Here is a 21689-nt window from a genome sequence, read left to right as displayed (position 1 = left end):
TTTCCCCCCCTGCAACCCAAAACTGCCCTGGGTCCTCCCCCATGATCTTTTCCTCCCCACTCCTGAACCCCAGAACCCTTTAGGGACCCCCTCTATACTTTAAACCCCCCTGGGTTTCCTTCTGAAGTGGGTGCTGGGCTCATAGGGGTCCTTAAAGCCCCCGCACACTCTCCCTAAACCCAATGCTGAGACATTTTGGGGTGCCCCCAACCCCTCCATGGTCCCTGCAGCCCTTTTGGGGTCCCCAAAATGGGATCTGGACCCCTTTGGGCCCCCCAAACTCCCCTCAACGTTTGGCTTTGGGGCCCCCCTTGCCACCAGGTTGATGCTGGAGGCCACGGGGCTCTCAGGGGCTCGGGGGGCCCAGATCCAGCAGGGCCCAGAGCTATGGGGCAGCCCCATGGACTCCCCAGAAGCTGCCCTGGGGCCACTGAGGAGGCAGCTGCAGGAGGGGAAGCAGCGGCTGGTGGGTGCCAACGGGGGAATATGGGGATTTGGGGGGGTCCTGATGGGCTTGGGGGGATCTGGGAAGTGGAATTTGATGGTTATGGGGAGGGGTTGGGGTCCCTAAAGGGTCCCAGCCCTGCTTTTTGGGAGGGATGAGGGATATCTGGGGGTCCTGGAGGGGGATTTTGGGTCTATAGGGGATGACATGGGGGAGTTTGGGGCTTTAGGGGGAATTTTGGGGGTTCAGCGGTGCTGGGAGGGGGATCTGGGGGTTATGAATGGGTTTGGGGTTAAGGGAGAGGCTTGTGGGGGAAATATGGGGCGAAATTCAAGGTGTTTGGGGGTCTTGGGGGGTATTTGGGTCCCTCCCATGGCTTTGGGGTCCCTCATTTCCTTGTGTCCCCCCCTCCATCCCTTCCAGTCCCGTCGCTGGATCCAGCTCCGGGCTGTGGCCGCATCCAATGGGAAGCTCCAGGCGCAGCTGCGCCCCCTGCAGGCTCAGGTGAGCAAAGAGGGAGAGGGGCTGAAAGGGGGGCGTGGCCTCACTCCTTTGGCCACGCCCCTTCAGGCCCTAGGGAGAAGGGCGGGGGCTGCTGGAAGCGCTGAGCATGCTGGACTAAAAGGACACAAATTAAGTAGGCCCCACATTAATAACATGTAAATAAGGAAGTAACGTGTAAATAAGGTCAGCCCTACATGAACTGCGTGTGGATAAAGCAGGTCCTACGCTAATTGCATGTAAATAAGGGGGGGTAACGATGGTGGGATAAGAAATGGGGAGGGATGGAGGGGGAGAAATGGCAGGAATGTGGGGAATGGGGGTGGGAAAAAGGGGGAGGGGGAATGGGGGGGCATAAGGGGGGGAGGGGAGAAAATGGGGATGCGGTGGGGGAGGGGAAGAAGGGACAAATGGGGGGAGGCGAGGAAAGGCCCCATATTCAGCCCCATGGGGGGCAGGCGGGAGGGGGATAAACGAGGCCGGGAACGCGGGGGAAGGTGCCTGCGCAGCTAGGCAACGGTGGCATCCCACCCGGAAGTGCGGAGAGCATCCCGGAACGGGGATCGGGAAAGGGCGAAACACGGGGGGGGGAGGGGGCCTCGATTTCCTGTGAAATCTTTATTTATTGGTTAAGTTTCCTTTTTATACATTCTTAAGGTGACCCCTCCCCTCCTCCCCCGGGCCATTTACATCGGTGTCAATAAGGCTTCGGATAGACCCCCCCCCGCCATCCCCCCCTTTATCCTCCCCTCTCTCATCCCGGGTATAAAGAGGGGGGGAGGTGCCACCCCCCGACACCCCCGGGTGGGGGATGGGAGGTTGTGTCCACTGGAGACCCTCCCCTACCCCTCACCCCCCCCCCGTTTTGGGGTGCTGGGGGGGAGGTGAGGCCCATCCCCCCCTTCCCCACAGACAGTTCATCAACAGGCACTTAATGACCCCCCCCCCCCCCGCACCTTCCCCGCCCACCCCACGCCCGTTTTTTGGTTACATGAAGCCGTTTCTACAGGAACCCCCCAAAACCCACGCACGCACCCACAATGTGTTTGAGGCCAACACTAAAACAGGATTGCAAAGTCAAAGAACACGGACCTGGATGCGCAGGGCAGCCCCGGGAGATGCAGCCTCCCGAGGGAGGGGAGGGCTCTCCTCTGCACCGGTTACTGCAGGGCTCTCCCTCCTTAAAGAGCCCACGCTCACCCAGCTCCAACCCCCAAAGGCACGGGCAGGGACACCTTCCACTAGAGCAGCTTGCTCCACGGCCCTGTGTCTCTGTGCACTCCCAGGGCATCCTGGGGATACCCCTAGAGAATCCCAGAGAATGCCTGCAGCACCTCCAGAGCACCCCATGGACCCAGTCAGAGCTCCTGCATCACAATGACCTTGGGGACATGGAGACCACAGGGGTGGCTGATTCTGGAACTCCCCGTGTTCAGGTGTGTGAGGTCACAGAACCCCACGGAACCCTCCAGCAGAGGCACCGGGAGACGACAGCTGCCCCACGGAACACAAGCTACCGGTGGAGGAGGCAAGAGCAGCTCCTCTGGTGGTTCCCGTCTTGGTGTCTCGGAGCCGGTGCCGCCTGTGGACACAGGAGCGTGGAAGGAGGTGGGTGGCGATGGCGATCTTGGGGTGCTGTAGGAGTTGCCAGAACACCTCAAGAGACTCCCCCAGAGTGGCTGCTTTGGACTCGGTGTGTGAGTTGGGCTGGCTGAGCCGGCAGCGGAGCGCTGCGGCTGCCGAGGGATGATCCTGGGATCTGCCCTCATTTCTTGTGGGGAGAGCGAGGGCCTGTGGGGATGGGCCAAGGGGGAACGATTTTAACGTGACAGAGAGGGGAGATTGAGATGAGATCTTAGAAGTTGTTCCCTGTGAGGGTGGTGGGACAGTGGCACAGGGTGCCCAGAGAAGCTGTGGCTGCCCCATGGCTGGCAGTGTTCAAGACAGAGCTGAAAATACCCTGACTCTTTCCTTGGTACATGATTGAGTTGCAGGTTTTATTCCATTTTTGGCTAAATCTGAACTATTTATGGAAGTTTCTAGCCTATTTTAAGCTTTTCCTAGCTATTTCTTAACTGGTTTAGGCTGTTTCGACCCCTTTTTTCCCCAATTCTAACACTTTTTGAACCATTTTGACCTTTTCCAAACTTTTTTGTCCATTTCTTACTAATTTCTTGCCATTTCTAACCCATTTTTTGCTCTTTCCTGACTCGGTTTGAGCCATTTTTGGCCATTCCTAACCCAGTGTTGCCAATTTCTAACCCATTTTAAGTCTGGCTATTTCTAAAAAAATTACGGCCATTTCTATCCTAATTTTGGCCATGTCTTACCAGTTTTAAGCTTTTTTTTTGGCTATTCCTAGTCCATTCTTGCCTGCTTGTCCCCTGTTTGAAGTATTTTTTACCACTTCGAAACAATTCATGACCATTTCTATCTTATTTTTGCCCATTTCTTACCAGTTTTAAGCCATTTTTGGCAATTCCTAAAGAATTCATGGCCATTTCTAGCCTGGTTTCAGCTTTTCTTAGCTATTTCTTAACTGGCTTGAGCTATTTCTAACCTTTTTTTTTTTCCCAATTCTAACTGTTTTTAAGCCGTTATGGCCATTTCCAAACCGTTCTTGTCCTGTTCTTACCAATTTCTTTCTAACCCTTTTTTTGGCCTTCCCTAACTTGGTTTAACCCATTTTTGGCCCTTTCTGAACCACTTTACCTTGTTTTTGGCTATTTCTAAACAATGGCTGATCATTCTCACCTTATTTTTGCCCATTTCTTACCTGGTTTATGCCATTTCTGGCTAATGCTTCACTTTTTTATGGGAGTTTCTAGCCTGGTTTAAGCTTTTCTTACCTATGTCTAAACTGGCTTGAGCTATTTCTAACCCTTTTTTGCGCAATACTGACTCTTTTTAAGCCATTTTGGCCATTCCCAAACCATTTCTGTCCGGTTCTTACCATTTTTTTTTCTGTTCCTAACACAGCTTTTGCCCTTTCCTGACTTGGTTTAAACCATTTTTGGCTTTTTCTAACACATTTTAGGTTTTTTTTGGCTCTTTCTAAACAATTGCTGGTCATTCTTATCTTATTTTTGCTCATTTCTTGCAGGTTTTATTCCATTTTATGGTTATTTCTGAACTATTTATGGAAGTTTCTAGCCTGGTTTGAGCTTTTCTTAGCTATTTCTGAACTGGCTTGAGCTATTTCTAACCCTTTTTTGTGCAATACTGACTCATTTTAAGTCATTTTGGCCACTCCCAAACCATTTCTCAACATTTCTTACCAATTTATTTCTATTTCTAACCTGGTTTTGCCCTTTCCTGACTTGGTTTAAACCATTTTTGGTTCTTTCTAAACCATTTTAAGTCTTTTTTGGCTATTTCTAAGCAATTGCTGGTCATTCTTATCTTATTTTTGCTCCTTTCTTGCAGGTTTTATTCCATTTTTGGCTAAATCTGAACTATTTATGGAAGTTTCTAGCCTGGTTTAAGCTTTTCTTACCTATTTTTAAACTGGGTTAAGCTATTTCTAACCCTTTTTTTGCGCAATACTGACTCTTTTTAAGCCATTTTGGCCATTCTCAAACCCTTTCTGTCCACTTGTTACGATTTTCTTTCTGTTTCTAAGCTGGTTTTGCCCTTTCCTGACTTGGTTTAAACCATTTTTAGCCCTTTCTAACTAATTTTAAGTCTTTTTTGGCTATTTCTAAAGAATTGCTGGACATTCTTATCTATTTTTGCCAATTTCTTAGTAATTTTATGCATTGTTGACTAAGTCTGAACTGTTTCTTGCCATTTCCAGCCTGGTTTAACCTTTTCCTATCTATTTCTAGATTGGCTTGAGCTATTTCTAACCCTTTTTAGTGCAATACTGACTTTTTAAGCCATTTTGGCCATTTCCCAACCATTTTTCAACTGTTCTTACCAATGGATTTCTGTTTCTAAACCATTTTTGCCCTTTCCTAACTTGGTTTAAAACATTTTTGGTTCTTTCTAATCCATTTTAAGTCTTTTTTGGCTATTTCTAAGCAATTGCTGGTCATTCTTATCTTATTTTTGCTCATTTCTTGCAGGTTTTATTCCATTTTTGGCTAAATCTGAACTATTTATGGAAGTTTCTCGCCTGGTTTAGCCTTTTCTTACCTATTTCTAAACTGGCTTGAGCTATTTCTAACCCTTTTTTGTGCAATACTGACTCTTTTTAAGCCGTTTTGGCCATTCCCAAACCCTTTCTGTCCGGTTCTTACCAATTTCTTTCTATTTCTAACCTCGTTTTGCCCTTCCTGACTTGGTTTAAGCCATTTTTAGCCCTTTCTAACTCATTTTAAGTCTTTTTTGGCTATTTCTAAGCAACTGCTGGTCATTCTTACCTTATTTTTGCCCAATTTTTGGCAGGTTTTATTCTTTTTTTGGCTAAATGTGAACTATTTATGGAAGTTTCTAGCCTGGTTTAAGCTTTTCTTACCTTTTTCTAAACTGGCTTGAGCTATATCTAACCCTTTTTTTTTTGCGCAATACTGACTCTTTTTAAGTCATTTTGGCCATTCCCAAACCCTTTCTGTCTGGGTCTTACCAATTTCTTTCTATTTGTAACCTGGTTTTGCCCTTTCCTGACTTGGTTTAAACCATTTTTGGCTTCTTTATAACCCATTTTAAGTCTTTTTTGGCTATTTCTAAGCAATTGCTGGTCATTCTTATATTTTTTTGCCAATTTCTTACCAGTTTTATGCCATTTTTGACTAAGTCTGAACAGTTTCTTGCCATTTCTAGTTTGGTTTAAGCTTTTTGTAGCTGTTTCTAAACTGGTTTAGACTATTTCTAATCCTTTTTTTCCCACTTCTATCTCTTTTTAAGTCATTTTGGCCATTTCCAAACCATTTTTGTCCATTTCTTACTAATTTCCTGTCATTTGTGACCCATTTTTGCCCTTTCCTCACTTGGTTTAAACCATTTTGGCTTTTTCTAACCCATTTTAAATCTTTTTTTTTGGCTATTTCTAAGCAATTTCTGGTCATTCTTACCTTATTTTTGCCCATTTTTTCTTGCCGGTTTTATTCCATTTTTGGCTAAATCTGAACTATTTATGGACGTTTCTAGCCTGGTTTAAGTCTTTTTTGTCTATTTCTAAACAATTGCTGGTCATTCTTATCTTATTTTTGCCTATTTCTTAGTAATTTTATGCATTGTTGACTAAGTCTGAACGGTTTCTTGCCATTTCAAAGCCTGGTTTAACTTTTTCCTAGCTATTTCTAAACTGGCTTGAGCTATTTCTAACCCTTTTTTGTGCAATACTGACTCTTTTTAAGCCATTTTGGCCATTCCCAAACCATTTTTCTCCATTTCTTACCAATTGATTTGTATTTCTAACCCGTTTTGGCCCTTTCCTGACTTGGTTTAACCCATTTTTGTTTCTTTATAACCCATTTTAAATCTTTTTTGGCGATTTCTAAACAATTGCTGGTCATTCTTATCTTATTTTTGCTCATTTCTTGCAGGTTTTATTCCATTTTTGGCTAAATCTGAACTATTTATGGAAGTTTCTAGCCTGATTTAAGCTTTTCTTAGCTATTTCTAAACTGGCTTGAGCTATTTCTAACCCTTTTTTTTGCGCAATGCTGACTCTTTTTAAGCCATTTTGGCTTAAAACCCTTCCGTCCAGGTCTTACCAATTTCTTTCTATTTCTAACCTGGTTTTGCCCTTTCCTGACTTGGTTTAAACCATTTTTAGCCCTTTCTAACTCATTTTAAGTTTTTTTTGGCTGTTTCTAAGCAATTGCTGGTCATTCTTACCTTATTTTTGTCAATTTCTTACCAGTTTTATGCCACTTTTGACTAAGTCTGAACAGTTTCTTGCCATTTCTAGTTTGGTTTAAGCTTTTCTTAGCTATTTCTAAACTGGTTTAGACTATTTCTAACCCTTTTTTGCCCAGTTCTATCTCTATTTTAGTCATTTTGGCCATTTCCAAACCATTTTTGTCCTGTTCTTACCAATTGATTTCTGTTTCTAAACCATTTTTGCCCTTTCCTAACTTGGTTTAAACCATTCTTGGCTCTTTCTGAACCTTTTAAGGTTTTTTTTTTTGGCTATTTCTAAGCAATTGCTGGTCATTCTTATCTTATTTTTGCCAATTTCTTGCAGGTTTTATTCCATTTTTGGCTAAATGTGAACTATTTATGGAAGTTTCTAGCCTGGTTTAAGCTTTTCTTACCTATTTCTAAACAGGCGTGAGCTATATCTAACCCTTTTTTGCGCAATACTGACTCTTTTTAAGTCATTTTGGCCATTCCCAAACCATTTCTGTCCAGTTCTTACCAATTTTTTTTTCTGTTCCTAACAGCTTTTCCCCTTTCCTGACTTGGTTTAAACCATTTTTGGCCTTTTTCTAACGCATTTTAGGTCTTTTTTGGCTATTTCTAAACAATTGTTGGTCATTCTTATCTTATTTTTGCCCATTTCTTGCCAGTTTTAAGCCATTTTATGGCAATTTCTGAACTATTTATGGAAGTTTCTAGCCTGGTTTAAGGTTTTCTTAGCTATTTCTAAACAGGCGTGAGCTATATCTAACCCTTTTTTGCGCAGTACTGACTCTTTTTAAGCCATTTTGGCCATTTCCAAACCATTTGTCAACATTTCTTACCAATGAATTTCTATTTCTAACCTGTTTCTGCCCTTTCCTGACTTGGTTTAAACCATTTTTGGTTCTTTATAACCCATTTTAAATCTTTTTTTTTGGCTATTTCTAAGCAATTGCTGGTTGTTCTTCTCTTATTTTTGCTCATTTCTTGCAGGTTTTATTCCATTTTTGGCAATTTCTGAACTATTTATGGAAGTTTCTAGCCTGGTTTACGCTTTTCTTAGCTTTTTCTAAACTGGCTTGAGCTATTTCTAACCCTTTTTTTTGCGCAATACTGACACCTTATAAGCCATTTTGGCCATTCCCAAACCCTTTCATCCAGTTCTTACGATTTTCTTTCTATTTCTAACCTGGTTTTGCCCTTTCCAGACTTGGTTTAAACCATTTTTGGCTTTTTCTAACCCATTTTAAATCTTTTTTGGCTATTTCTAAACAATTGCTAATCGTTCTTACCTTATTTTTGCCCATTTCTTGCAGGTTTTATTCCATTTTTGTCTAAATGTGGACTATTTATGGAAGTTTCTAGCCTGGTTTAAGCTTTTCTTACCTATTTCTAAACTGGCTTGAGCTATATCTAACTTTTTTTTTGCCCAATTCTAACTCTTTTTATGTCATTTTGGCCATTTCCAAACCATTTCTGTCCTGTTCTTACCAATTTCTTTCTGTTTCTAAACCATTTTTACCCTTTTCTAACCTGGTTTAAACCGTTTTTGCCACTTTCTGACCCTTTTAAGTTTTTTTTTGGCTATTTCAAAACAATTGCTGGTCATTCTTACCTTATCTTATTTTTCCCATTTCTTGCCATTTTTGAGCCATTTTATGGCAATTTCTGAACTATTTATGGAAGTTTCTCGCCTGGTTTAAGGTTTTCTTAGCTATTTCTAAACTGGCTTGAGCTATTTCTAACACTTTTTTGTGCAATACTGACTCTTTTTTAGCCATTTTGGCCATTTCCATACCATTTCTCAACATTTCTTACCAATTTCTTTCTATTTCTAACCTGTTTCTGCCCTTTCCTGACTTGGTTTAAACCATTTTTTGATTTTTTATAACCCATTTTAAATGTTTTTTTGCCAATTTCTAAGCAATTGCTGGTCATTCTTATCTTATTTTTGCTCATTTCTTGCAGGTTTTATTCCATTTTTGGCTAAATCTGAACTATTTCTGGAAGTTTCTAGCCTGGTTTAAGCTTTTCTTAGCTATTTCTAAACTGGCTTGAGCTATTTCTAACCCTTTTTTTTGCGCAATACTGACTCCTTTTAAGCCATTTTGGCCATTCCCAAACCCTTTCATCAAGTTCTTATGTATTTCTTTCTATTTCTAACCTGGTTTTGCCCTTTCCTGTCTTGGTTTAAACCATTTTTGGCTTTTTCTAACCCATTTTAAATCTTTTTTGGCTATTTCTAAACAATTGCTGGTCGTTCTTACCTTATTTTTGCCTATTTCTTGCAGGTTTTATTCCATTTTTGTCTAAATGTGGACTATTTATGGAAGTTTCTAGCCTGGTTTAAGCTTTTCTTACCTATTTCTAAACTGGCTTGAGCTATTTCTAACCCTTTTTTGCGCAATACCGACTCTTTTTAAGCCATTTTGGCCATTCTCAAACCATTTTCCTCCATTTCTTCCAAATTTCTTTCTCTTTCTAACCCGTTTTGGCCCTTTCCTGACTTGGTTTAACCCATTTTTTTTCTTTAGAACCCATTTTAATCTTTTTTTGGCTATTTCTAAACAATTGCTGGTCATTCTTATCTTATTTTTTCTCATTTCTTGCCGGCTTTATTCCATTTTTGGCTAAATGTGAACTATTTGTGGAAGTTTCTAGCCTGGTTTAAGCTTTTCTTACCTATTTCTAAATTGCCTTGACCTATATCTAACCTTTTTTTTGCGCAATACTGGCTCTTTTTAAGGTATTTTGGCCATTCCCAAGCCCTTTCTGTCCAGGTCTTGCCAATTTCTTTCTATTTCTAACCTGGTTTTGCCCTTTCCTGACTTGGTTTAAACCATTTTTGGCCCTTTCTAACCCATTTTAAGTCTTTTGGCTATTTCTAAACAATTGCTGGGCATTCTTATCTTATTTTTGCCAATTTCTTACCAGTTTTATGCTTTTTTTGACTAAGTCTGAACAGTTTCTTGCCATTTCTAGTTTGGTTTAATCTTTTCGTAGCTATTTCTAAACTGGTTTAGACTAGTTCTAACCCTTTTTTGCCATTTGTGAATAGAAAACGTGCTCAGTTGATTTTGGGTGGTTGTTTATTCATATCTCCTTTAATATTGCAAAGCCAGCCATAATGTGCTGACAGTTTACAAGCTTTATGAAATATCAAAGTAATTATTTAGACTTTCATGCTTCTTTGTGCAGACGTGAAAGAATAAATACCCATAAAGTCTCAGAAGTGACACTTATCCTGGGCTGAGTCATGGAAGTGATGTGGTTTTCTCCCCTGACCTGTCCCAGATAACTGGAACTATAGATGCTTGTCACTCCAGAGAATGTATAATTCCCTCTGGTTTGTGCTCTGTAGAGAGATGAGGTTATTGTGCAGCCATGAAACTCTTGGGCTTCAAGCTTTGGGGTCCCACTCAACCTCACATGATATTCAGACAGCTTGTTTCCTAACATGCCCTGGAGAATGTTACTAAATCACAGAATCACGCAGTGCTTTGGGTTAGAAGGGACTTTAAAGCTCACCTAGTTCCACCCCACCTACCTTCCACTAGCCCAGGCTGCTTGAAGCTGGTTGCTGTGTTAGTAGAACAAGTCCACCTGGTTCCTGGTGTGGTGTTTTATTGATTTATTTAAGTATATTTTCTGTCTTAAATCTCAAACTGAAAGGTCAGAGTCCGATGGGAAGAGGGGTAAAAAGCAGAATTACAGGAATGCAAGAATTAACGTGTGGACACTTGTGTCAGTTTTAAGCTCAGCAGGTCTGTGGCTGAACTGTGCCACAGCGTTTAAACTGTGATGCTTGGATCTAAATGGTTGTAATTCCTTGTCTTGAAAGAGAGAGAATGTGAGGTCGAGGAAGGAGGTGTTGGAATGAGCTTGACTCAAGAGAACGCTGGGAGGAAGGAGGAGGGTGGGAAGTGAGAGATGATAACCCCAGCTCTGAGAGAAGCGCTCACAAGACAAGGTGAGGTTCTGCAAAGAGCAGATGGTGGCCCAGGCTTTGAAGTCTTAGTGGTGGCCTTTTAGCAAGCCAAGTGAGAGATGGTGTTCTTTGTTAGAGGTACTGCTGTGGAGCCTCAGTCATGGCAGACTCTGAGCAGGGGCAGGAGAGGGCTTAGGCAGGGGCCGTTGGTACCTGCTCATTTCAGGGAGGAACCTGCAGCTGGGTAATACACCTGAGTGTGATGCACTCTGAGTGTGGTGAGTGTATCAGAGTTCAAAGGGTTTAATGTAGCTGCTAAGCAGCTTGGGAGAGAAGATGATAGTCCCACATGCCTTTAGCTCCTTTAGGGTGTGTGTTCCTCTAAGACTACTTGAAGATCAGCTTTGCCTCTGCTTTTACTTCTGTTTCAGACTCTGATTTTGTTACTGAAACTTTATTTGCAGAGAAGAAGGTAGTTCAAATGAACTTTACCAATCCACTGCTGATCAGATGAGTGGCCTCCAAACAAGCTGTAGAGAACTTAATGGCCTTTTCAAACCAAAGGAGGACAAGCTTGTGAAGAGCTTGCCTGAGGGCCCTGCAGTTCAGAAGCCTCAGTTCTGAGTGGCAGAGCCAGGAGAAGGGTGATGGGAGCTTCTGTTCAGTTGGAGACTGAAGGCAGTTTAGTTTAATATCTTTTATTTCTTAGGATGAGAATATGTTGAATTTTTCTTGCTTGCTAAATCAATAGAATATCTCCTGATGCTGCTGAGACCACAGTTCTGCTAATGCACTGGAGGCACCTTGCTTCAGAGCTGGGCTCTGATTGTCTAACTATGTCCTGTGTGAGTCCAGCAGCTGTGGGATCCCAACACCTTTGCTCCCCCGGATTGGTCTGAGCTTTTGTCAATGACTGGTGATGTGTTTGCCCACGGTCATTGGGGTTTTTTTGCACTGGCATTAGTACACCTTTAAATTAAAGTGCCATTTATGACCCTCGTAGTGCAAAGGAGCAAAGTGAAGGCTTGACAAGGAGTGGCAGTGACTTTCGTCTCCTCTTTGTGTCCATCATGGTGCTGCTGGGACCAGTGGAGAGGTCATAGGGGACTGGTTCAAAACATCTTTTCAGTTTCAACTCTGAAGGCTGCAGTGTGGCAGGGAGCCTGCAGTGTGCTGCAGAGCAGCCGCAGCACTGTTACAACCTTAGATTTCTTGTTTATTCATTTATTTAGTTACTAGTGTCTGTGTTTGCTCCAGAAGTCTCATTGTTCTGTCTGCCTGCAGGCCGTTGAGGGGACTGGTGGTTCTGGCAGGTGTGGAGTGGGCTGCTGGAGACAGGGCTGTCTAGAAGTGGGCAGTGGGGAGGGAAGTGTTCTTGTCTGCAGCAATTCCCCTGCTGCTTAGGTTGGAGGGGCTGCTGCCCCTATGGAAGGGTGCACCACGTCTCCCCAGGCAGCTCAGGTGTTGCTTTGCCACACAGGGGCCCGAGATGGACTGGTGAGACTGCCCTGGCTGTTCTGTGGTGCGGGGCCTGTGCTGGCTCTGCGTTGTGCCGTGGCAGTCACAGGGGTGTTTCACACCGGTTCACTTTCTGACCGCATCTGTATTGGTTTGGTTTTGGGCAGTGAATGAAACTGTGCTTTTCTTATGGTCTTATTACTTATGGTAATAATTACTTATGGTTTATTACTTTTTCAAGTTCCCTTAGGTGTTTTCATCAGCAAATGTCATCTTTTGTCAGGTGGACACCAGATTTAATTGCTGAAAGGCCAAGTCTCCATTGTGCTTGTATTATTTAGTACTTTCCTTGTGTTAATCTGATACATTCTGAAATTGAATTTCCCTTTTCCCTTGCCTCTGCCCTCCCTGCTGAATCAGATGTTTTCCTCCAGGCTGGTCACACCTACCAAGAAGCAGTGGGAATTAGGTCTCTGTGGTTCTGGGGAAAAGTCTGTTGTGGGATGATGTCTTAGGGATGGGGGGAGATGCTTCTGGTTCCCTGTCCTGCTCCTTCCCACATCCTGTCCCCCTGGGGTCAGCGAGGTGTTCCACGTCACTGGGCTAGACCTGTTGGTCTGCCTTCCTGTCACATGGAGAAGTCTTCTGGCCACCCTCTGTTGATTCAAACAGGACAGAGCAATAGAAATAAATAGCCGGTGAGGAGAAGGTGTTCCAAGTTGTCTGAAGTCCTTTGGGCCGCCATGGCCTTTGCTCCCCTGTGCTCCCAGAAGGAAATGGAGAATACTGTGGGTGGCACTGGGTACCTTGGGACACCTTGGGGCAATGGGAAAGAGCAGCGTTGAGGCTGTGATGCTGTACGATTTGGTGTACCGATTGGCATGTTTTGTGTTTGAGTTATTGCAGGTTCCAATCAATAGTTTGATTATTGTTTTGTTGGTTTCCAGGTTACAAACTGGTTGGGAGCCATTCTGGGGTGAAGCTCTGCTGACGAACAAAGGTAAATGCTCTCTTTCCTTCTCTCATTTTCTAAATTGAAATTAAAAATGTAGACACTTACTCAGGTAGTACCATTTCCAAATGAAGTATTGTTTAAAAAAGCAGTATTACATTAATGAAACCAAATTTCATCTTCCAAGCTGTAGTTTTACATTTCAAGCTATTAAAATCCTGCTGTGAAGAGTGAGCTTGTGACCGTGGCCAAGAGCTGGGAATCGAATTTTCTGTTGTTTTTTCCTGTGATTCTGCTGTCTGCTAAAATAACTCCTGCCTCCTGAGGTACACAGCAGAGGGAGAACACCCCACAGATAAGTGGGAAGGTTTCATCAGCACTGTGAGGTCCCTGAAACAAAGATACTGCAGTCTGTCATTGCAGTGGAATGGGCAGACGAGGGCATTTGAACATGTTGTTGTGGGACTGTGAGCACAGTCTAGTGGGGATGGGATGGAGCAGCCCTGAGGAGAAGTGTTTGGGGTTTTGGGTGACGAGAATCTCCCCATGACCTTGCTTCAGTGTGCGCTTGAGCCCAGAACCCCCCTGTGTGCTGGGCTGCTTCCCCAGGGCGTGAGGAGCAGGTCAAGGGAGATCTCAGGCACAAGTTCTTCCCTGTGAGGGTGGTAAGGCCTTCAGCATTGGTGTTCAATAAACTGTGGCAATCAGCACCTCGTGAAGATGCCGGCACATCCCTAATTTTTGTGGTGTGGCAGGGATGAGTTCCTTGTCTCTTGGCTTTGCTGCATGATTAACTTTGGTTTTGAACAGTTCTGTGAAGGGCAATCCCCAAAGAGAGTGGCTGCAGCGAGGCTTTCCTAGTGAAATGCCTGGCGTCAGGGAACTGGTTCATCATGAGCAGTTTTGCGAGCCCACTGCTGTGTTGTTCTGAATATTTGTGGGACGTCCTGAGCCCAGTGATGCTTCTGCTGTTTACTCGTACAAATACTTCTCTCTTCTATCGTTTTTAGCATCAGAGAAGGCCGTGAGATGTCTAAAGAAAATCTTGTCACATTTCATCAGTGCTGTGACTAGGAGAGAAAAGCAGAGAACCCATTTTTATTAAAGAACAGGAATTTGATGCAGCACTGTAAAGCAATTTCATGAAGTAAATAGGAGCTGTGTGTGCATAGATAGGAGCCTACTATTTTTAGCTAAAGCAGGAATTGAATGTAAAGTGCTGTAGACACTGACATTGGTTACAGGCAGTGGCTTTGACTCAGATTCACACCAATATGTGAGTATCTTCAGGAGATTTGTTTGAGGTTTGTATCGGGTGCAAGCAGGACCAGGGCTGGTGTGGTGGTTTAAACCCAGTCAGGTAATTCGTTCGCTCACTTCCCCCCCCTTTCTTGCCCTCCCCCTGCTCTCGGAGGGACGGAGAGGAGAATCGAAAAGAATGCAACTCCCACGGGTTGAGATAAGAACAGTTTAGTAACTAAGGTATAACACAAATCACTACTGCTACCACCAATGATAATAATGATAAAGGAAATAACAAGGGAGAGAATACAACACCTCAGCACCAGCCGACCGATAACTCGCCCCCCCTCAGCCCGACCAAGCACCGACCGATACCTCCTCCAACCCTGCAGTCTCCCAGCCCTTCCGGCTAACTCCCAGTTACATCCTGGGCATGACGCGCTGTGGTATGGAATACCTCTTTGGTCAGTTTGGGTCAGGTGTCCTGTCTCTGCTTCCTCCCGGCTTCCCCTCCTCCCTGGCAGAGCATGAGGCTCACAAAGTCCTTGGCCAAACCAAAACATCCTTGTTATCAGCTCTGTTTCTGAGCTGAAAGTCAAAACACTGCACTGCACCAGCTACCAAGAAGGAGAAAAATGACTGCTACTGCTGAACCCAGGAGAGCTGGAAGCATTATTTTTGAGTTTCATAGTGATAGCTCAGATTAAAAAGGTTGTGTTCTGTCATATTCTGGGAAGCGGCCTAAAAGCTGCAAATTTTAGGAAAAGTGCTGATTTGCCCGTCTTACGAAATCCAGAATATCATAGAATCCTGGAGTGGTTTGGGTTGGAAGGGACCTTAAGGCTCATCCAGCTGCAGCCCCCTGCTATGGGCAGGGACACCTTCCAGTAGAGCAGGTTGCCCCGAGCCCTGTCCAACCTGCCCTTGATCTCCTCGAATTTGTGAATCTCCTGAAGTCTCTGTTGTTTGAGGAATGGGTGGAATAACCAGCATTTCCCATTTTAATTTTCCAGCTGTATAGCAAGGCTGTGCATATGTCAGGGGTCACCTGCGTGTTCTTTCCCCACTGCTCAGTGGAGACTTCCTTTTGGATGGCCAGGATGCCTCAGGTGGAGGAGGAAGGTAGATTGAAAGGTACCATTGTCACATGGTGGCAGGGGGTTGGAACTGGATGAGCTTTAGGGTCCCTTTCAACCCAAAGCAGTCTGTGATTGCATGATCTGTGTGCTGTGGATTTCTTACATCAGATGTGCCTGGGGAGCAGATTTAAACCTCTGCACTCAGCTTAATGTTCTTGGAATTTGTTTGTGTCTTTCTCTGCTGTTAGTTGATGCTCCGAGGCTGAGGAGGCTGCTACAAGCACACAGTTTATGGATGTGGCCTCCATCGCTGCATGGAGGCCCCAGCGAGCCTGGCCTGTGCCAGCAAATGTGTCTTTTGCTGGAGGTCAACTCTGATGCAGTTCTACTGTGGGACAGGGGCTCTGTTCCACTCTGTCCCTGTGCTGTTCCTGAAGGCTGGGTTACTTGTGTGCCCCTTTAATTTGCAAGTCAGTGGAGGATGGGTTTGAAAGGGAGCAGGTGGCTCCCCCTTCCTGCCTGGCCTCCTCCTCTTCCAAGAGCTGCTGGAGCCCATGGGTGTGGGATGGTCGGATGTGAGCTGGGTGGGTAGGCTCCACATCTGGGAGACTGAGGAGGTGCCACCTTCCCTAGAGCGGGGTCCTGTGTCAGACTGGCTGGGAACCAGTGGAAGGAGTACTCCGGTAGAGGTTTGGTTCCCCCTGGAGATCACTGTCTGAGATTGCGTGTGGCTCCTGGTTGTCGTGGTTTAAACCCAGTCAGGTAACTTGTTCACTCACTCCCAGTGAGTGGTGCCGAGCTGACAACAATCGAGGGCCGTCCCCCTCCCCCCACCAGGGCTCTCCCCTTCCCCGCTCCCAGAGGAACAGGGAGGAGGATCGAAAGAGTGCAGCTCCTACCGGTTGAGACAAAAACAGTCCAGCAAACAATGTACAACACAAATCACCACCGCTACTATCAACTACAACAATGATAAGGGAAAATAACAAGGGAAGAGAATACGATACCACCGGCCAAGAAACGAGTCCCACCCAGAAGCCCGTGTCCTTCCGGGTAACTCCCAGTTACCCCCCATCCCGGGCCTGACATGCTGTGGTATGGAATACCTCCCTGGCTAGCCCGGGTCAGGCACCCCATCTCTGCTTCCTCACAGCTTCCCTTCCTCCCTGGCAGAACATGAGCCTCACAAAGTCCTTGGTCAGGGTAAACATCACTTAGCAACAACCGAAAACATCGGCTTCACCAACACTGTTTCCAGGCTGGAAGTCAAAACACAGCACTGCACCAGCTAGCACATAGGAAAAACATGACTGCTACTGCTGAACCCAGGACATTATCCACCCTTTATTCCATACCATTCACGTCATGCTCAGATCCCACATTTTCAATACACCATTGCTCTCCCACATATATACATCCATATACATACAGAGCAAGAGGAAAAGATCATTTTCTTAGTGCATGGACCAATCCCTATAATGCTGCCGAGTCCATTCAGTCCATGATGTTCAAAGTTCATTCTCTGTTGGGATGATGGCTGGAGGGAAGTCAGGGCCGGTCGCTGGTGACCTGGAGACATCTAGTTGATGGGCTATAAAAGTATTACACAGCAGGCAACAGCATACAATTGAGTTCACTGGCTGTTTTCCCCTGAAATCAAATCCCCTTGAGGTATACATCGGACTTCCCCATCTTCCCGCATTACCCACCAAGTATATCCAGGTCCCTGAGCAAAAGCAATCCCACGAGTGGGTTTGCCTTTACCTGAAGCAGGAATAACCCAGACTGTCTTCCCCAGCAATTTCTTCATATGCACCACGGGAACTTTGTCCCCCCCTACAATATGTAAAAGTTCTGACTGGGCTGGGCCAGCCCTGTTGGCAGATCCTCTGGTGTTGACCAACCAGGTGGCATTTGGTAAATGTGTATCCCAATGCTTGAATGTTCCCCCACCCATCGCTCTCAGTGTAGTTTTTAACAGCCCATTGTACCGTTCGATTTTCCCAGAGGCTGGTGCATGGTAGGGGATGTGATATACCCACTCAATGCCATGCTCTTTGGCCCAAATATCTATAAGGTTATTCCGGAAATGAGTCCCATTGTCTGACTCAATTCTCTCTGGGGTGCCGTGTCGCCACAAAATCTGTTTCTCAAGGCCCAGGATAGTGTTCCGGGCAGTGGCATGGGGCACAGCGTATGTTTCCAGCCAGCCGGTGGTTGCTTCCACCATGGTAAGCACATGGCGCTTGCCTTGGCGAGTTGGTGGCAGTGTGATATAGTCAATCTGCCAGGCCTCCCCATATTTATACTTCAACCATCGTCCTCCATACCAAAGAGGCTTTAACCGCTTGGCTTGTTTAATTGCAGCACATGTTTCACACTCATGAATAACCTGGGCAATAGCGTCCATTGTTAAGTCCACCCCTCGGTCACGGGCCCATCTATATGTTGCATCTCTGCCCTGATGGCCTGAAGTGTCATGGGCCCACCGGGCCAAAAATAATTCACCTTTATGTTGCCAATCTAAGTCCATCTGAGCCACTTCAATCTTAGCCGCTTTATCCACTTGTTGGTTGTTCTGGTGTTCCTCAGTGGCCCGACTCTTGGGTACATGGGCATCTACATGACGTACCTTCACCACCAGGTTCTGCACCCTGGCAGCAATATCTTTCCACAGTGCAGAGCCCAGATGGGTTTACCTCTGCGTTGCCAGTTGCTCTGCTTCCATTGCTTCAGTGCCAATCACTTCCGAAGCAGCTCGAACCCCTTCATAGGCTGCCAGTACAGCCTTTTACAGGGCTGTGTTTCCACCCCTGGGGCAGTCGGTTCCAAGTGAACTGGACACCCCTCCAAGTAAAAGCAAACTGTGGCCTGCACTCTGCTGCCAAAGGAATGGAGAAAAATGCATTGGCAATATCAATCGTGGCATACCACTTGGCTGCCTTTGACTCTAGTTCATACTGAAGTTCTAGCATGTTCGGTACGGCAGCACTCAATGGTGGTGTGACTTCATTCAGGCCACGATAGTCTACTGTTAGTCTCCATTCTCCATTAGACTTTCGCACTGGCCATATGGGGATATTGAAGGGTGAGCGGGTCCTGCTGATCACCCCCTGACTCTCCAGTCTACGGATCAGCTGATGGATGGGAATCAGGGAGTCTCGGTTGGTGCGATATTGCCGCCGGTGCACTGTTGTGGTCGCAATTGGCACTTGTTGTTCTTCAACTTTCAGCAACCCCACAGCAGAGGGATCTTCTGAGAGAGCAGGCAAGGTGGACAGCTGCTCAATTTCCTCAGTCTCCAAAGCAGCAATACCAAAAGCCCACCGGTACCCTTTTGGGTCTTTGAAGTACCCTCTCTTGAGGTAGTCTATGCCGAGGATGCATGGAGCCTCTGGACCAGTCACAATAGGGTGCTTTTGCCACTCCCTCCCAGTCAGGCTGATTTCAGCCTCCAGCACAGTCAACTCTTGGGATCCTCCTGTTACTCCAGAAATATAGATGGGTTCCACCCCTTGACAGCTTGATGGCATCAGGGTACACTGTGCACCGGTATCTACTAGAGCCTTATACTTCTGTGGGACTGATGTGCCAGGCCATCTGATCCACACAGTCCAGTAAATCCGATTGTCCCCTACCTCCACCTGGCTGGAGGCAGGGCCCCTCTAATGGTCGTCACAGCATTGGACACTTAAGTCGTGTTGAAAGGGATTATTCTTCATTATCACAGGAGCTGGAGTAAAATCAGCTCTTCCACTCCATCTGGGAAACTGCTCACCAGAGACTGAAGCCGTAGCTCTCATGGGACGATCAGTCTTGGCCCTTGCTCCCCTCTTCAGTTCACTCACCCGTTCCTCCAAAGCTGAAGTAGGTTTTCCATCCCACTTTGTCATGTCTTCTCCGTGATCCAGCAGGTAAAACCATAGGGTACCCCGTGGCGTATACCTTCTGTATCTCCTCTCTCGAACAATAGGACGTCTTTTGTTAATAGCTGAGACGTGTGTTGGTACACGTGAGGAGCTGGATAAATCAGATAGATCGTCCCTCAATTTGTCGAGGTCCTGGGACAGTTTTTTCACAGCTGAGATGATGGAAGGAGTGAGATTGTCTTCGAACTCTCGGAGTTTATGAACCATTTCATCCACTGTTAGTGGTACTATGTCATTCCAGGTCACTGTTGCCAATGAATGGGCATATGATGACGGTGCATTCCGTGTAAGTTTTTGCCACATGGGTCGTGTACATTCAACTTCATCTGGATCTATAGGTGTATCCCCGTTATTCGGCTTGATGTGATAGATCATCTCTACGATGGCCGATTCCCTCAGAGACTGGATGCCTTTGTCTATAGTAGTCCACTTGGCCGAACGACTCGTAACATCGTCCTTGTACGGAAACCTTTCTTTCACAGCTGCCAAGAGCCTCCTCCAAAGGCTGAGGGACTTTTTCTCTCTTGCAATTGCTTTGTCAGTTCCCCCTTCTCTAGCAAGTGATCCCAGCTGCTTGGCTTCTGTACCTTCTAGTTCGTGACCATCAGCCCCATTGTCCCAGCATCGGAGTAACCAGGTGATGATGTGCTCCCCTGGTTGACGGGTAAAATCTTTTTGCATATTCCTCAGCTCGGTTGAGGTCCGAGGTCGAGAAGTTACCTCTTCTTCTTCTTCTTCGTCATGTGATGATGACTCCTGATCAGATTCTGGACCGGGTGGTGAATTCATTGGTTCTTCATCTCGCTTCACCCTTTTTGCCTCCTTTTTGCTTGTTCTCTTGCGTACAGGGGCAACTGATATTGGTACGAATTGGTCCTCTGGTTTGGCTGCAGTGATTATCACTGTGGTTTGAGTAGCGACTGTACTTGTTGCTGGGGGTGGTGTAGCTACCGTGCTTGGAGCTGGGGTAACCGTGCTGTCTGTTGCAGTTGAAGTTTGAGCAGCTGCTGTACTTGCCGCTGGGGTAGCTGCGCTGTTCATTGCAGCCAAAGTTTGAGTAGCGACTGTCGCTTTGCCCTCAGATCCGCCGACATTCTTTTCCTTTTGAAGGTGCTGGATAGTGTTGAACAAGGCCCTGTAAGCATAGGCCAAGCCCCAGCACGTTGCCGTGATTTGTCCATCTCTGGTATGGCCAGAATGACCACACACCTCATTTAAGTGTTTTACTAATTCTTCTGGATTTTGCAGTTGTTCGGTAGTGAAATTCCAAAGTACTGGAGGGGCCCACTGACCTAGATACTTGCCCATACTATCCCACACACCCTGCCACTCATGGCTGTCCAGCCTCTGGGAAAATCTCTCGGTCCTCCTACATCGTCGTTTGACCCCAGACAAGACCCAAACCTGAATCTGCTTAACTCTTGAAATCAGTAGTGGGCAAAACACACTCTGTATGCGTGTTAGCATGGTGATTCCCATCACCATCAGCAAACAAGTCTCAACAGCATTAAAAGGCCATTCAAAAAATTCAAAACTCTCAAATGTAAATGGTCTGGGGGGACGACTAGGAGGGTAAAAGGATGTCTCCTTCACAGGTTGAGCACCTGAGAAGGAGAAAAAAGATGTGTAATTGCTAAGCACCTCCATCATATACCTCCCAAAGTATAAAGGTGGTGACCACACTGGGAACATAAACCAGATCAGTTTCATGATCAATGATTCTATTGTATTACAAGTCATTACCATAAAGTACAATGGGATAAAAACCTTAGCCCAAGCCCCACACTTGAAAAACACTAATACAGCCAATACCGGATGGACGTAAGATATGGTATACTGAAACTGTGAGATCAAGAGGAAAAACCTTGAGAGCCAATAAATCAGCATTGTGACGAGTGACTATCAATGCAGTCAGATCTGTTCTTATCTCAACCCCTCGTGCCCCACGTTGGGCGCCAAAAAGAACTGTCGTGGTTTAAACCCAGTCAGGTAACTTGTTCACTCACTCCCAGTGAGTGGTGCCGAGCTGACAACAATCAAGGTCCGTGTCCGTCCGCCCCCCCCGCACCGGGGCTCTCCCCTTCCCCGCTCCCGGAGGAACGGGGAGGAGGATCGAGAGAGTGCAACTCCTACGGGTTGAGACAAGAACAGTCCAGCAACAAATCACCACCGCTACTATCAGCTAAAACAATGATAAGGGAAAATAACAAGGGAAGAGAATACGATACCACCGGCCAAGAAAGCGAGTTCCACCCAGAAGCCCCTGTCCTTCCGGGTAACTCCCAGTTACCCCCCACCCCGGGCATGACGTGCTGTGGTATGGAATACCTCCCCGGCTAGCCCGGGTCAGGCGCCCCGTCTCTGC

This window comes from Pezoporus flaviventris, unplaced genomic scaffold (assembly GCF_033815535.1).
Source record: "Pezoporus flaviventris isolate CSIRO_AGI_PZ_B2104156 unplaced genomic scaffold, CSIRO_AGI_Pfla_v1 ptg000127l, whole genome shotgun sequence".
In the NCBI taxonomy this organism is placed as follows: Eukaryota; Metazoa; Chordata; class Aves; order Psittaciformes; family Psittacidae; genus Pezoporus; species Pezoporus flaviventris.
This window is presented reverse-complemented; position numbering follows the sequence as displayed.